Source organism: Rhagoletis zephyria, unplaced genomic scaffold (assembly GCF_001687245.7).
Source record: "Rhagoletis zephyria isolate East Lansing unplaced genomic scaffold, Rhagoletis_zephyria_1.1 Rzeph_scaffold_05928, whole genome shotgun sequence".
NCBI lineage: Eukaryota > Metazoa > Arthropoda > Insecta > Diptera > Tephritidae > Rhagoletis > Rhagoletis zephyria.
In genome coordinates this window covers 18,387-28,066 of record NW_016163011.1, presented here as the reverse complement: position 1 = coordinate 28,066, position 9,680 = coordinate 18,387, and the positions used below count along the sequence as shown (strand labels likewise).

At 32.9% G+C, this 9,680-nt stretch overlaps 1 protein-coding gene across 1 annotated transcript in view; it reads left to right on the top strand.

Moving 5' to 3' along the window:
• The first annotated feature begins 6,747 nt into the window (after window positions 1–6,747).
• Window positions 6,748–9,680, top strand: part of LOC108372619 (troponin I-like) — a 9,566-nt gene continuing 6,633 nt past the window's right edge. Inside the window, exon 1 of the mRNA XM_017628349.1 lies at window positions 6,748–6,838. The gene's annotated coding sequence lies outside the window, so the exon portion shown is untranslated. The remainder of the gene's footprint in view (window positions 6,839–9,680) is intronic.

Here is a 9,680-nt window from a genome sequence, read left to right as displayed (position 1 = left end):
ACGTCAAAACTATGACGTCATAACTGCAACGGTACGATGCATATCATCTGCATATACACACAGCCATATATAAACGCATATGAGTTGCTGTAAACTAGGTCAAATGAATTTAAATATATAGATACCTGTGTATGTATGTACATATGTACAAAAATATGTGGATGAAAGCATCCCTCGTCTCCACTTTAGCTCCAAAGCGACGTACTTGCGGTTAGGGCAACTGACGTTGAGATATGCTATTTTGTTTTACTCAGCTTGCCGGAGTGTGTAACAGTGTCATCTACGTCAAATTCTATTTAAGAAAGTTTTTAAATAAGTAAATATTGTAATCTATTTTTTTAATCCAATAAAACACAAGTAATTTGCTATAGATTTTCGAAATCATTGGCGATCTCTTGCGAGAGGAGGGATTATGTACATACATATATACATATATGCATACGGTACGTGGTATGTATATAACCACATGGAAGGCATTTAAGAATGTGGGCGGTTTGTTTGGTTGAATTCAAAATTTTAAAACATTTGTACATTCAGTAAATACAGAAATATTTAAGAGTAGATTTAAATATAATAGGATGTTCCACAAGCTACTCGAAGTCACTACAAGTTACATTTGTATGCCTCGCCGGCAATTTACTAGTAAAGAGAGAGCAAACGCTCCTGTCAAAATAGCAGAAACTAACACAAACTGTAGTCGGAAAATTTTTGCGAGCATAATCTGCTCCAACAAACAAATGTGTTCGTAGAAGTTTGCGCAAAACTGTTTCACGAATTTCTGCTTAAGGAGAGTAAATTTTTTCAGTTCTTTTGCGTTGCGCTCGCAGTTTGAACTTAGCTCGAGTTTTTCTTCGAGTTGCTCGTGGAACAAACCTAATATGTGTGTATGTACATTAAGGTGGTCCTTATTTTTTTGTTTTTGATTTTCCAAAATTGGAGCCCAGTTTTGTGTGAGGTTGCGGTAAAAAAAAAGTACAAAAATAACAACTCCATCGGCACGTGCATTGAACTTTGGGGGAACAAAATTGGGGCAAAATGGAAAGCAAACGCTCGTAATTTCTCAGGAGTTGCGATAAGCGAGGTAAATTTTATAAGCAACCTCAATAAGTATTATTTCGAAACAGGAGTGAGCGATGAGATTATTGCTGTGAAATTAATTACTACGCCAGATGACACCATTTTTGTTTTTTTTTGCATTGCCCAACTTCAGATAAGTCAACGACGTAACAACAATAAGGAACTATTGAACTGGCTGTTTTATTCTTTAGCGGTGATTTGGGTGAATACAAGTTTAAAAAACGTATACCCAATCACCACGCACGATGGATGTTCAAGATCAAGGCAATTTACTGCTTAAAATATTTATTTATTTATCGTTTATACGTAAAAGCCTGATATGCCTGTACTGATGCTGTCAAATCCCTAATCAGGATTTGAACTTTTTGAAACCACTTCACTTTCAGAAAAAGAAAGATTCGTCCAATTAGAGAGTGAAGAAGAATCGGAAGAAGGAAATGGTGAAGAAGATGATGACGACAATAGCTATGATGGTTCTGGAGATGTCGCTAAAATTCCGTTGTTTTGTTTGTGGAGCCCATAAAGGCTTGGCGATGCAGGGTAAGTTGTTTCTAGAAAAATATTTGAGGTACAAAAATATTGGGGGTTGTTTGTACAATTTACCTCCCTTAGCGCCACTCCTGAGTAGCTTTTTCCCTCTATTTTGCCACAATTTCTTTCTAACAGACACATGCGGCATAGCAATTTTTAACCAATAGAGCTGATACTTTTGCCAATTTTTTTTTACCCTAACTTTGCACAAAATTGGCCCACGATTTTGAAGTCGATAAGTTTTCAATTCCCCCACACATTGAGGGTCCACCTTAATGTATATATGTACATATGTACACAAGTATACAAGCATATTTGTAGGGATAATATTTAGTTGTTCATTTAAACAAGTTATATTTTTAGCTGAAGAAGAAATACATACAAACATATATGAATATATACATATAATCGCCCACACATGAATATTTTGGTGAAAAAATAAGAAAATATTTACTTATGAAGGAAACTATGGTGGTTCTTGGAAGTACAAAGTAGACTTGTTTTTAACAATAAAAAAACTGCTTTAGAAACTCTATCTTTTCCGAATTTCTTTGTTGTTACTTTATGCCTTATCTTTCCGTCAATTCATTATCCGTAACACACGCCTGCGAAATTTAACTTTTTTCTCCTTCCAATGATTATGGTATTTTTGTAATATCTGGCCGGCCGCTGTGGTGTAGTAGTTAGCAGAGCACGCTACCATTCCGCAGGGCCAGGCTTCAAGCCCGGTTCAACCCAATATCAAAAAAATAAAAAAAATTATTTTCTAATAGCGCTCACCTTTCGGATGGCAATAGCAAACCTCCGAGTGTATTTCTGCCATGAAAAACAGCTTCTCATCAAAATACAATCGTCGTTCGGAGTCGGGTAAAACTGTAGGTCTCAACCGCGAAACCATTCTAAAAAAAATTCTCAAAACGCGATTTTTTAGTCGGTTAAAACTTGCACTTCAATAGACTAAAATTGTGTGGGCTATAAAACTGCATACCCAAAATATTCAGTTTAAAAAGTTTAAATTTTGATGAAAATTTTCCAAAATTGTGTATAAAATTTGAAACTGTGATTTATATATTTTTGGTTAAGGCTTAGGCGGTATTTTATAGAAAAAAACCAAACAAAATTTAGCTCGAAAAACAATTCGAATACTTAAAAAAATCAACACGTGTTCATTTGTTTCAGTCGCTGTATGTGATAAAGCCTATTTATATGAAAATCAATTTATATATGTAAATAAAGTTTCAATTTGAACAATCAAAAAGCTAGAAATTTTAATGAAACTTTGTTTATTTTTTTATGTTGTACAAAGTTTCTAATTTGAATTTAAATGATTTTTGCTATAGAATGATCTGTGTTATTATAAAATTATAAATCGAATTAATTAAAAAAAAAAAATTATTCGTCAAAACGTATGAATATTTGGGTGACCTTATACATATGATGTCCCGCACCATATGTGGAAAAACTATTCTGTCCCGATAACTGTTCTAAAGACCTTAAAAATAATTCAAGAGCATCCGACTCCATGCTGCCTTTATCACTGGGAGAAACGACTGACGAAGACTTTGCGTCGTTATCCCTTCTTTTATAACTCCTGTTGTACGAATCGGTGAATTATTTTGCCGAAATATTTAAAAAAAAAAGTCCGAGAATAAAGGTATATTTAACTTTTTTTGCTGTAACTTTTGTCCGCCGAAAGTAGGGGTGAAGGTTGAGATCTAATCTTAAATACATCTTAAAAAGAAACGAAATCATTTTTTATCTTCATTCGTTAAAAGTAAGCAAGCTCCTTTCTGTTGGAAACAAATAAAACTTTGATACCAGGAGCTTTGCAAAATGTACTTCTGCACCCGATCCACCCATCACTTTAGCATATTATCTGCGGTACGGAAAATTTCCTATCTTAAAGCAGCTAAATACATACATAGCTACTTATTCGCAATATGGTAAAAATGCCAAAAAAAATCTTCAAATTGACTGGCAACAGCAATTAAGCGTTGACTAAATAATATTTGCAGTCAAATCATTTTGCGCTTCCATTGCTAATGAGAGTGAAATATTTTTATGATGGTGAGAAATACAAAAAAAAAAAATATAAGAATGCACCAATACATATATAATAATGTTTATAATATAAAGGCCTATATATGTATGTACATAAGTATGCACTTTAGGGTGGCAATTGTGTTATATACACACATACTATTTATTTCAACAGTGTTAAGTCCACCACGATTTTTTCTAGCTGCCATTAATTGAAATATGCTATGTAAGGAAATGGATAAGAAGCGAGAGCTAAGCTCAGCGGGCATCAATGAAGCGGGTTCGATGCCTTTTAAAATCTAGAAAAGAAGTCTCTCGAGGAGATCTGGTGGTCTCCAAAATAGCAGCATTAAATTCTACCGCTTAAACTTTGTTGCTTTAATTGTATTAAATGCCCTAAAGCAAACTATTCAACTGACTGCAATTTTTCGTAAAAACATTTACACACAAATAGCCCATACTAAATAAATGCTTTCCAAAAATAATTTAGGAAGGTCTTCTTAAGTTCAGCCATTCTAAAAGAAGTATAATTTTTAATGAATTAAAGCAGCAGTTTTAGAAGAACTTCTCTAAAGTGCCTTCTGAAGTGCGCCCTACAAAAACAAAAGCCCTTGAAGCACTTTATGGGTAGCGAAAGCCACTCCATCCACAAAAGAACGGAGAAAGGAGTAAAGAGTGGCAGCCCTTTTAACTCTCTGGAAGGCCTTATGGAACGCCTTTTAGCTATTTAAATTATCTATTTGCGACAGTTGATTAAAGAAAAAATAAAAAATTCACGGACATAACTGAGAATCCCAATTTTTTTCATTAGGGTGGTCCTTAAATTTTCAACATAATAGGCGCTTTTATTTTGTTCTACGGGCAAAATTACGGCATCCACGAAAATTTCAAAATTTACAAAAGAATTACCACACAAAAATTCGACAAAATTTTGACTCAGCGAGTTTATGAATTTATATGAATAAGTTTCAATAATATGTCAAATTTATCACATTTCAAGTAAAAATTTTGACGTAGTTCTGGGATTTAAAAATTTGAATTTTTTCAAACCTTGGCACGGACCCCTTAAAATTTGTTACGTAGAACAAAATGAAGGTGTGCTGCTTGCAAAAATTAAGATGTTAATATTTTACGACCACCCTTATGTAAATATGATATTTTTTATAACCAATATTTACAAAGCTCGTTCATTTTTCTACAAACTCTGAAAATTTCAAGTCCTTTGACAAAATGTTTTTATTCTTAATTAGTATACAAAACCTCAACCTTACTAAAACATATTTCGAAAACGACGTTTACAGGATATTGAGGGTTATCTATTCCAAAAAACAAATATGGCTATCTCGATATCACGGAAAAAATTATCCGTTTCGGGAATTCTCACCCATTTTGTATAATGCGTTCAAAAGTATTTAATATATTTCGTTTTCTGACAAACGGGAAATTTTGGTAATACACTTTTAAAGAAGATATGCGATTTGTGCGTTTAAATTTTTAAAATGCCATTTTCTGTACTAAAAAATGTTCAAGCATGTAAATCAAATTCAGTCAAAAGAAGGCGAAGTTGTTCGAGTTTTCTTGAAAATTGCATAAAAACTTCATTATTTAACCATGTTAGAGCAATTTTTAAAAACTTTGTTGTAAATTTTTTAAACTTTAAATTTTTTTAAAAATTTTTAATTAAGAGTTCGACCATATCTGTAGTGGTATTCAGATGCTTTAAGTAAACTTTCTCTTATTATATAAGGGTGGTCCAGTTCCCGAAAGACACTGAATTGAAGCTAAATACACATTTTTGTGAGTTTAATAAAATTAACTAATTTGTGATAACTTTAGTGAAGCCAGTAATCCTTTTGTGAGCCATGCTAATGTACATACTTACATATGTATGTACATAGTACATAAATATGTATCTACATATGTACGTAGGTAATAAGAATGTGTGAACATAATGTTTTATTTACATGCATTCAGTTGCATTGTCTGACCACCAAAATTTTATTGTTTTTTTTTCAATAAATAAATATATTTTTTCGCAATTTCTTCTTTAGGTTTTTTCCTTCCTCTTGTACGAGTATGTCTTCTATACTCACTGGTCAATTTTATTTACTTGTACTTGGTAATTGTCATAGATATGTATGTAAATTTGTAAAAACATTCATATGTACGAGTATATTAGGCATCATTCATTGCAGAATCAGAATTTTTAATTTTTCTTGCGCGCTTTCTTCATTTAAATGAATTCACACAAAACAAAATGTTCGACATCTATTTCGGTGTATTAGCTATTTTTAGCTGCCGTGCCCAGATATCAAACACACATACTGTGTGCATCCATTTGCTTGACGCTTAGCGCTTCGCACATTTCATCCGTAGGAAATATACATATCGTCGATGTTTTTGCAAAACCGTCCATCGACCAATTATAAAACCGCCTAAATCGCCGTTGTGGCAAAAATGAGATTTGTTAATCCTGAACTCCAGGCATCGATATTTATGCATAAAAAACGTTAAATCGTTATTAAAACTACAGATTTGTAAAATAATAGCTAGAGAAAATACCGCCCAAATATCAAGGCAATGCCTTCAAAGAATTTTCGCTCTCCTGTAAAATTTGAGTGCCATGGGCGGTTTTGCAAAAACATCGACGATATGTTTGTATGTCCATGTCGCTAAGCTACAAGAGACCAATTGCCAAAGAAATCAACGAAAATCTGCACAATATAAGAGCGATCGTAGCAAATCTAGCATTGCTCATAAATTCATTCGTTAAAGTTCGGCACACGCATTATTGCATTGTCTGCCTTTCGGCATTTTCTCATTTTCCAAAGATTTCCACACCAGCAAAGTATAGGTGAGTGAGTCTGCTTACATACTACGTACCAACAATTGCACATGAAAATGTGGATTGTGAGAGACGGCGAAGAAAATTCGTTTTCGCTTCAACATAAAAAGCTGCATTCGGCTCATACACGAATATTTCTGCATCTTGTTTTTTTTTTTTTAAGCAATCGTTGCGACGCTGTTGGCTATTGTTGGCCAAGCCTACGCAAGAAAAATGATCTGTTGAGCGAATTTCAACCAAAATATAGTCTGCCGTGGATCGCCGGACCATTCAGTCTTTTCCCGTTCGACTAGTGTTCTCCGATCTGTGAGGTTGCTCGCACACCTATTTTTTAATTCCTTTAAGGTGAGTGCTGCCAGCTAATGCTGAAAAGGAGTGTGACAGGTGCAAATGCTGGAATCTGCATATTTGTTTTTTTTTTTTGTTTTTTTGTCTGTTTTGTTGGTGTGGCAATGCAAATAAAAAACTTTCAACGAATATCAAATGGAAAACGACTTTTATATTGAATGAAAAATATAATAAATGCAACAATGCACAGTAACGCCCAGTTGCAATGCGTTTTTGATTACGTGAAGTGAAGACTGATAAGTAAAAATCAAAGAACGAATGACTTATTAAAAAAAGCAACGAAATTGAAATTAAAATAAAAAAATATATGTAATTAGTGTATAATAACATTAAGTGCATGATATCCGCGTACAACGATGTGCGTATATTATATAGCAATTACATAAGCCTTGTTCGGTATGCAGATATACGCAAATACCTATACATACATACTAATTTGCGGATCGGTTACCTTACGGTGAAGGATATGCGCGCCTACTACATGCACGTCTCTGCACATATATGTACATACGTACATGCGCAAGTTGTTGTTATTTTCTTTGAATGCTTATACTACATACATATTTAAATATATCATCCACGCATACATACATACATACATATAGACATTCATACATACCTTAACTCATACTCACCTAGCGCACGCAAGTAATAGTGGGAATCAACAAAAAAAAAATTAAGAAAACAAAATAAAGTTTCTTTAAAAAAAATTTTATTCTTCATCGCTTAAGTAAGCGCAAGCCAGCAATAGCAAAGAAATAGTATGTATGTACATATGTATGCACATATGTATATGCTGTTGTGTGTTAAGTTTAGCTGAAAATAGAAAATTTCTCTACATGCCAGAAAAGTGGCTGAAAGCAACAATATTTCGAAAGACGAAAAGTGATCGAATGTGTGTGCCAGCGATGCATACTCAGCGGATGTGAGGAAAAATTGAGAAGTTTAAATTTTTTTCAAATTAACACACATTAATTGAATTGGTTAATTACCAAAAAGGAATAAGTCAAAATTTTCCCCTATGACAATTTCGTTTTGCAGTTCGATAGGTCTCTCTAAAATCAATCGAATTGCATCAAAATTGCCATTTCGCAAAAATGTTGAGTTATTCCCTTTGGCATTTAACCGATTAACTTAAAAATGTATTGCTGTTCCAACTCCTGAATACCTTAAATTTCAGTTTGGGGTGCAATAAATTTCAATATTTGCCTGGAAACATAGGAAGCACACAGAATATCACATAAGTTTCCCATTTTCGCTTTCTCCATAAAAATAATTTTAAAAATATTGTTGCTTCATTTGGCAACGTATGTGACCTTCAAATCAAAACAAGTTTGGTAGAGTGAATGGTCATATTTTTTATCTAACTCTACCCTAGCAATGTGACCAAAATCGCCTTCATACAGAAATTTTTCTCAATCGGCGTTGAAATAAATAGGTATTATTTATTACTGCTGGTTTCATGAAAGTGAAAAATTATTTTTTTCGGTCAGTTTCCATATTAAATTCAAGTAAAAAAAATAATAATTTGTCACTGCAATTGCTTTCGTGAAACTGGCTATTAGTTATGGAAATTTTGCTATTTTGACATTTAATGACCGCCTAAGCCCCTTTGACTTACTTTGCTTTGTGACTGAGGGTTCGACCAAAAGAGATGGCAGTATAATGATTTCCAAGGTTAGTGGGGAAATGATGAAGAAAAGAGAGAACAATCGGTCATTTTATTTCTTAGTTTTTAGTCTTGGATTATACTTAGAAGGTAGGCTGGATTTTTTGAAACCTTTGAAGATTTGTTTCGGGGGTCTTTTCAGGATGCTCCCCATTTTTTTATGTTCGGGATTTTTAAAACTTTTGGGATTTTGGGAACTTGTTGAGATTACTTTTGTATTCAGTATTTAGCGAAGACAACGAAATATTTTGATAAGTAGTATTTAGTTCCGTTAAAATAACTAAATATATACAGTGGCGAGAAAAACAAATAGGGAAGCGACCTTTTAACAGGTCTTAGCAAATTTGCTTTTATTTATATATGTAAATATATATATTTTTTTTTTGAGAATGTGTGGCTCACTATTTAACAAAAACCATGCAGGTCCGAATTTATAGCTCTGTACATAAACTATGAAGATTTAAGACATTTTCATCAAAGCTTCATGATCAGATTTTTTATAAAAAATTTGGTATGCAATTTTTTAGCACATTCAATTTTAGTATAGTCAAGTACAGTTTTTAAATAGGTAGGATTTATCTACTATTCATTTTTGGTATTTGTTTTTGTTGAAGGTGCTACGCATTTTCTTCCATGCAAAGTATTTTCGAAAATTTTTTTATATAGATGGAAATGCACAACACAGGCAGCAAGTAAAATTGCCAAAAATCAACAGTAAGTCCCAGCTACTTCAAACTTGCACTTTTAAATACTTAAATTTAATGTGCTACTGCTTAATAAAAAACTTGAAAATTTTTATGAAACAAGTAATTTTTAAACAAAAAACAAAACCGACTTCGATTCTCATATAAAAATTTAAGATTATCGTTGATTTCTTCATGATTCGATGATCGGTTAACGTGGTCCAAAGTTATGTGGTTACATACATAAAAACAACAAAAAAAATATAAAAATTCCGACGAATTGATAGCCGTTCTTCTTTTTGTGAAGTCAGTTAAAAATACTAAAAATTACATAAAAAACGAAAAACACCTAAAACTTGTTTAAATGTTGCTTCCCTATTTGTTTGTCCGCCGATGTGGGATAGGGCCATAATTGTATAGTATTAACATCACACTCGGTATTCAGTAACAGCCATCTCTGTTTTGTATTTTTTTGGAGTTATAAATA